Here is a 5,919-nt window from a genome sequence, read left to right on the forward strand (position 1 = left end):
TAGTATCACATTCAGGAGACTGTGACTGAAATGATGCCAAAATGCTGTTTCAAATATTACATTGAGAAAAACTCACAACCTTAGTAAAAATACCTGCTATAGTATGTTGACATATTGGGCCATTTTTAGAAACATGGTTATTGCAAAAAGCTTTTCACTGGGCTTTAGCTGAGATTCAGGTTTTGAAGGTTTGAAAATTCACTATCGTCATGTTTATCTGTGGCTGTGAAAGCATCAGGAGATTTGGGGATGGTAAGAATGGAAAAATCACTTTCCAAATATTTGGATTGTGACACTATATATTTGGAATCAAACACTTCATTGCTATTGTAGTAAGTAAAAAATGCACTAAACTTGGGGGGGGTTTCTAAGCACATTCAGTCTGTTCTTGTTAGCAGACTGTCCTCCTGTGCTGTAGGTTTGGCTTGTTTCTATTTGTTACTAACTGAACTGAAATGCAAGAAGGTTACAGTTATGTAGCTGAAAATGAGTTAATTTTCTTCATGCAGTTAGAAACCTCTGTTTTTCATAGCTAGCATGGTAATTATTTGGACTTAGTTTGAGAACAAGAGATAACACCCCAGCACAGAGTTAATGTTTTTAATTGCTCTGGTCTGAGAGCCAGGGACACTCTGAGTGCTCTGCCCACAGGTGTGAGGTAGTGAGGAAGGGGGTAGAGATGGGGCAGAGTTTGACTGACATCCAGACGAATCAAAAGAGTATTCCATCCCATTAGCATAATGCTTTATATTTAAGGAGATTCGGGGTCTTCAGGGCTCTCTCTCAGGTGCTCTCACCCTCTTTTGCGTTCTTCTTTGCTTTTTTTGTCACAGCCAGGGCAATTCTGTTCAGGACATTTAGTTTGGCCTTTTGCCATGTTGCTGAGGCCTCTGGGTCCTTCTGCATTTTTGCTCTTTTGTCTCTTTGGGATCAGCTGTTCAGGACCAGGTGCTGCTGCCTGGAACTGGCTCCTCAGTGTGAATGGATTTTGTGAGGAATTGCATTGAGTATCTTTTCTATTTTATATATATTTACTGGTAGTGTATTAGTATTTTGTTATTTCATTAAACTGTGTTTATTTTAATCCAAGTTTCTCCCTTCCCTCTTGATTCTCTTTCCTATTTCGGGGAGGGGGCAAGTGAGCAGCTATCATGGTTGTATTGCCAGCTCGGGTTAAACCATGACAACTGCCAAGATAGTCAGCAAAACAATTCCAACTTTATGTGACACCAAATGATGCCAAAGTGACGAGGTGGTGACTCTACACAATTCAGGGTGGTGCTCGGCCCACCTTGCCAATGCTGCTGCCTCTCTGCCCTGCAGGAATCTGCACCCCTGTCCTGGTCCCACACCTGCCTTCTCCACCTCTTCTCAGGTGGGGAGGAGTAGCAAGGCGTTACTCCACAGCTGGAGCCAGTGAGGGTCTCTCTATCCCAGGGCTTGGGCATGGGATGCAGAAGTCCTATTCCACACATGGTGGGAAGGATGAAGAGTGTGCCAGTACCACCTTGTATTTTGTGGATGGACTGCTCTTTCTTGAGTCCCTGTGGGATGAACTTCTGGTTCCCACAGGAACCACATCACAGGGAGGAAGGAAATCCCCCCTTATGACAGCTTCGCCTTGCAGCCTCCTTGACGCCCAGAACCACAAGTCCAAAATACTTAATATTCCTGTAGCGTTTAGTGATTTCATGCTAGATTTTTTTTGTTGTTTGTTTGAGTATTTAGGAAGATTCAGATAGTCTTTTCTATCTAAAATATGGGGTAAGGTTTTTTATTGTTGTCGTTTTCAGTATTATGTGGGTTTGTTGGTTTTTGTTGTTTATTTGGTTGTGTTTTTTTTATTTCCCATAAGATCTTTACAAGTTAAAAGTGCTAGTATTTGGTTGTTTTAACTATTAGCTAAACTCAGACTTTCTTTTCATCAGAAGTCTCTTGGAAAACATGGGCTAAGGCATGCAATGCATTCTTTCTTCCCAGAAGTTTCAAAGGCATTGTAAGAGAGAGTTATGTGTATGCTGCATAGCCCTTTCTCATGGGAACACATTTCTTTCAAAGCTGTCTTTAAACACTTACTATAAGGCTACAAAAAGATGCTGTTATAACGTGCCTCTTAATAAACAATTTGATAGTTTTTTTCCCTGTGGCACAGTTGTTCTCATATTCTTTTCGTTTGAAAGGTTGAAACACACATGTAAGGACCATGCTGCTGTAACACAACTGCAGATTGATTATAGGTGTTTCTGCAGTAATCTATACTAAATGGTTGTTGCCGAAAAGAGGAGGCATGGAGAGCAGTTCCGTGGCTAAGGAATGAATGTGAAGAATATGACACTGGAAAAAGGGTCTCTCCTGAGATAAAATAAAACATTTAAGTGGTATTAATGAACCTTTGTGATGGTAAAATAATGTAATCCCTTTGGCTGTTGCTGAGTGGGAAAGTGATGTATGTTTCTGCATGTTTTTTGGAATATCTAAGAAACTTGCAAAGGCTCTGAGATAATTAAGTGTTTAGTTTCAAGGAACAGAAGCTTAGAAAAATCACCTTTTAATTCTGGTTCTGCCGCAAACTTCAGTGGCGTAGAACATCATTTATCCTTTTTCACTTTACCTGTTCTCTTGGATTCTCCTTTTTTGAAACAGGTAATTCTTCATTTGCATATATAACAAAGACAGTTTAGGGCTCGCTTAATATGAAGACCCTTTTTGGTGTTGGGTGCTGTGAGTGTATATTCCTCTTAGGAAATGTCCTCTAGATTTTTCTGGTTTTGCTTTAGAGAGCTTACAGTGATTTGGATTTAAAGGTCATGTGAGTTTTGAATTAGTTCTCAAGGGTCCTAAGAGTTTGTTTTAGTTGTTATGTAATCTGTGAAGAAATTCTAGTTTACTTTGTCCTTCCTCAGGTTTGACTTCTGCTCCCATTAAGCTTCTGGCAATGGAAACCCTAATAAGCAATAGACTAATAAGCAAATCATTCTGAAACTTGTGAGCATTGGTAATGGGTTTTCTGATTATCATTAAAATGCACCAAATACAGAAAGATTTTGGCCAGACATTGCAGAGGCACAATGGGTATTTTCTGGTTATTGAATACTGAGTAAAATTTTATTCTTAATTCTGTTGTGAATTTGTATAGAATTGTATATAAACCTGAAGTTTTGCCTTTGCTATTTCAACAGCACCTATCTTTGCAAAACTGTACCTCATATAGGAGGCAAGAAATGTTATTTGCAATACTGTGTAATGTCACAGGAAAATATATTGCTATAGTCTAACACAAAAAACAACTAATGCAGTTTTACATGATAGAGCTCTGTTTATTTGAATTGGTGATACTGGGAATAAGAAGGAAATTAAAGCATTGTAAACTGTTATTTTGGGAAGAATCAACAGTATCTTACAAACACCACTGTACAGATAGTGTCAGGCTAGAAATGTTACTAATTTTCTCATTGATCTCACATGGAAAGCTGGTTTTCAGTTGACCTCAGTCAGCAAGTGGCTGAATTTTGCCTCCATACAATGTTCTGCACCTGAAGTTTCTTTACACCTTGTCAAAGGATGCTGTAGACTTGAGCATTAGCCATCTGTCTAGCCTGATTGCTGAATACAGGTAAAGTATATTATCCATCTGCGGAAAATAGAACCTACTTTTTCCTACCAATTCGGCTTTCATTGCACTAAGAGGATCTTAGATTGTTCACTGATACTTTATATATCAGTATTTAGTAAATCTCTTTCTAATGTGTGTGCATAAAAGGTAAGTGATTTTTAATTTTTTTAGGCAAAATATGATGTGTAAATTTTATTGATAGCACACTGCAATTCGGTCTTCTGGGATTTGGTAGGGTTCCTTTGGTTTTGTTTGCTTTTGTTAGGGTAGGGATTTTTAGTCCTGCCCTCTGTAAGTCATGTTTTCCTTATAATTTTACTCACCATGCTGTGTCAAGACACATGCAGGCCTGGTGCATTCTCTAGATCCAGGAGTTTATTATTTTAATTATATGAGCCTGACCGAACACTTAAACAGTGTTATAGTAAATTTTCTGTAGTTTTAGAAATAATTATTTTGGTTATTCACGGTAGTTTTCTGTGTCTGGCTATGAAATTCCTCCAACCTTCTTACCCTTTTTCCTGCCGTGCCCCTGAATATGGTTTAAATAGATTTAGAAAGTGATATATCTATTGGAGGTATCTTTATTTATCAACAGAGAAATCATGTGTAGAAAAAACTGTTAGAAAACATGAGTGGATCTCTTTTGAAGGAATATAGAAATGGTATGTGGAGGAGCAGAAACACCCATGAAAGAGTGGCAGAAAGTGGCAGCAATACCTTCTGTTTCATTTGAAAGAAAACTTAAATGATTGGCTTAACCAAAAAAAAAAAAAGATAAAAAAGATATAGTCTGCTTTTTCCTTTAGAGAAGCAAAAACCTTTGTAATTTTTTTTTAGGCTACATGACATTCTTCGTTGTCAAAAGACTGACTCTTTGCTCTCCTATGACATCCCAATATTTAGCATACTAGTGAGACAGAATTCTTGTAGACCAAATTATGGAAAGTCAGGTAAGTGGCATTTTTATTATATTGCACAGTTTTGAAGTTATACACAGTCAGTATACAGATACATTGTAAAACTTATGTAGGAGAAATGCGCAATATAATAATATTAAAGGCCACTTACCCACCTTACTGTTTTTGCAGCCAATTCCATGGCCCAGTAGGGACAAAGTTCTCTGTAGATTGTGTACTGGGGCAGGCAGCTGGTTAAGAATTAGGTCAGTCTTTCTTTTGTGTATCTGATGCACAAAAGGACAAACACAACCGACAGCTGCTGCTCAGCTTGCATGCAATAAGAACAAAGTGAGATCCAGTGGTTGTTCTCTTGTGATGTTTGACCATTGCTGTTCAGATTTGTTTTTTCTTAAGGTTGAAGGCCAGGAAGGACAGTTGACATATGTTGGAAGTCGCTGCAAACCTAACCTGAATTGCTAGTGGTAATACTATTTTGCACTAACGTATTACTAAACATCAACAGTGACCCATTTAGTTTGCAGAACTAAAAGCTACTCATAGCAGTAGTGCATTAAGAACTTCATTTTTGGTTTTGTTCCTCTACCTGTGCACTCAATTCTTTTACACATGAATGGCTTACAAAGAAACTTTACAACAACTACTACAATGAACTAAGGGTAACATTATTGTATAGATACACAACGAGCTGGGGAACTTGAGCAGGAGTAATGTTTCATATTTTTATTGTTACATAGAGAAATTCCAAATGCCAAGATTGTTGTAAAAGGAATTATGTATGTTTAAATTATCCAAAGCAGAAAATCAGTATTTATTTTGCTCATGGTATATGCTTGACAAACCTGTAATTTCCATTGTTCCCTCTTAAAAGCAATCATGATGGCTGTATGGTATATGTGCTACAGATTATTTTTGCTGTAGAAAGTGACATTTAACTATTACTTAGCAGAGATTTCTATCCGTGTCATCTCTCAGATTTTAAGCACATTTGGTTTAGCCTTATTTGTTAATATCAACATCTTTTAAATCATTTTTAAATCAAAAGGATGTTTTTATTTATGAGTCTTTATTGTGTTCCTTACTGGATCTAGGAAGGATCTTGCTCTTACTTTGTGGGAGAAAATACTGCTTTGGGAATAGATAAACACTGGAATTTCAATCAACATCATGAATTTTTCTGAAAACTTTTGCAGGGTGAAAGTGGGAGTTTGAGTAAAAGAGCTCCTTGGTCTTAGCTGTTGTAGAATCCAGCATTTGCCATAAGAAATCAAAAATGAAGTTGTGAGCATAAAACAGGAGTGGATCCATAAGGTTATACCTGTACCCAAAGTTGTAATTCCTAAGTCATTTCCACAAAAATCCCCTTGTTTTTTTTTCTTTTTCCAG

General features: G+C 37.4%; 1 protein-coding gene across 3 annotated transcripts in view; it reads left to right on the plus strand.

Moving 5' to 3' along the window:
* Nucleotides 1-5,919, plus strand: part of LYRM4 (LYR motif containing 4) — a 90,843-nt gene that overhangs the window by 40,042 nt on the left and 44,882 nt on the right. For 2 of the 3 annotated variants that reach the window (XR_010470293.1, XR_010470292.1), the window contains exon 3: nucleotides 4,454-4,566. The exons of the other annotated variant lie outside the window; for it this stretch is intronic. The gene's annotated coding sequence lies outside the window, so the exon portion shown is untranslated. The remainder of the gene's footprint in view (nucleotides 1-4,453; nucleotides 4,567-5,919) is intronic. 3 annotated transcript variants of the gene reach the window in all.

This window comes from Columba livia, chromosome 2 (assembly GCF_036013475.1).
Source record: "Columba livia isolate bColLiv1 breed racing homer chromosome 2, bColLiv1.pat.W.v2, whole genome shotgun sequence".
NCBI classification, from domain to species: domain Eukaryota; kingdom Metazoa; phylum Chordata; class Aves; order Columbiformes; family Columbidae; genus Columba; species Columba livia.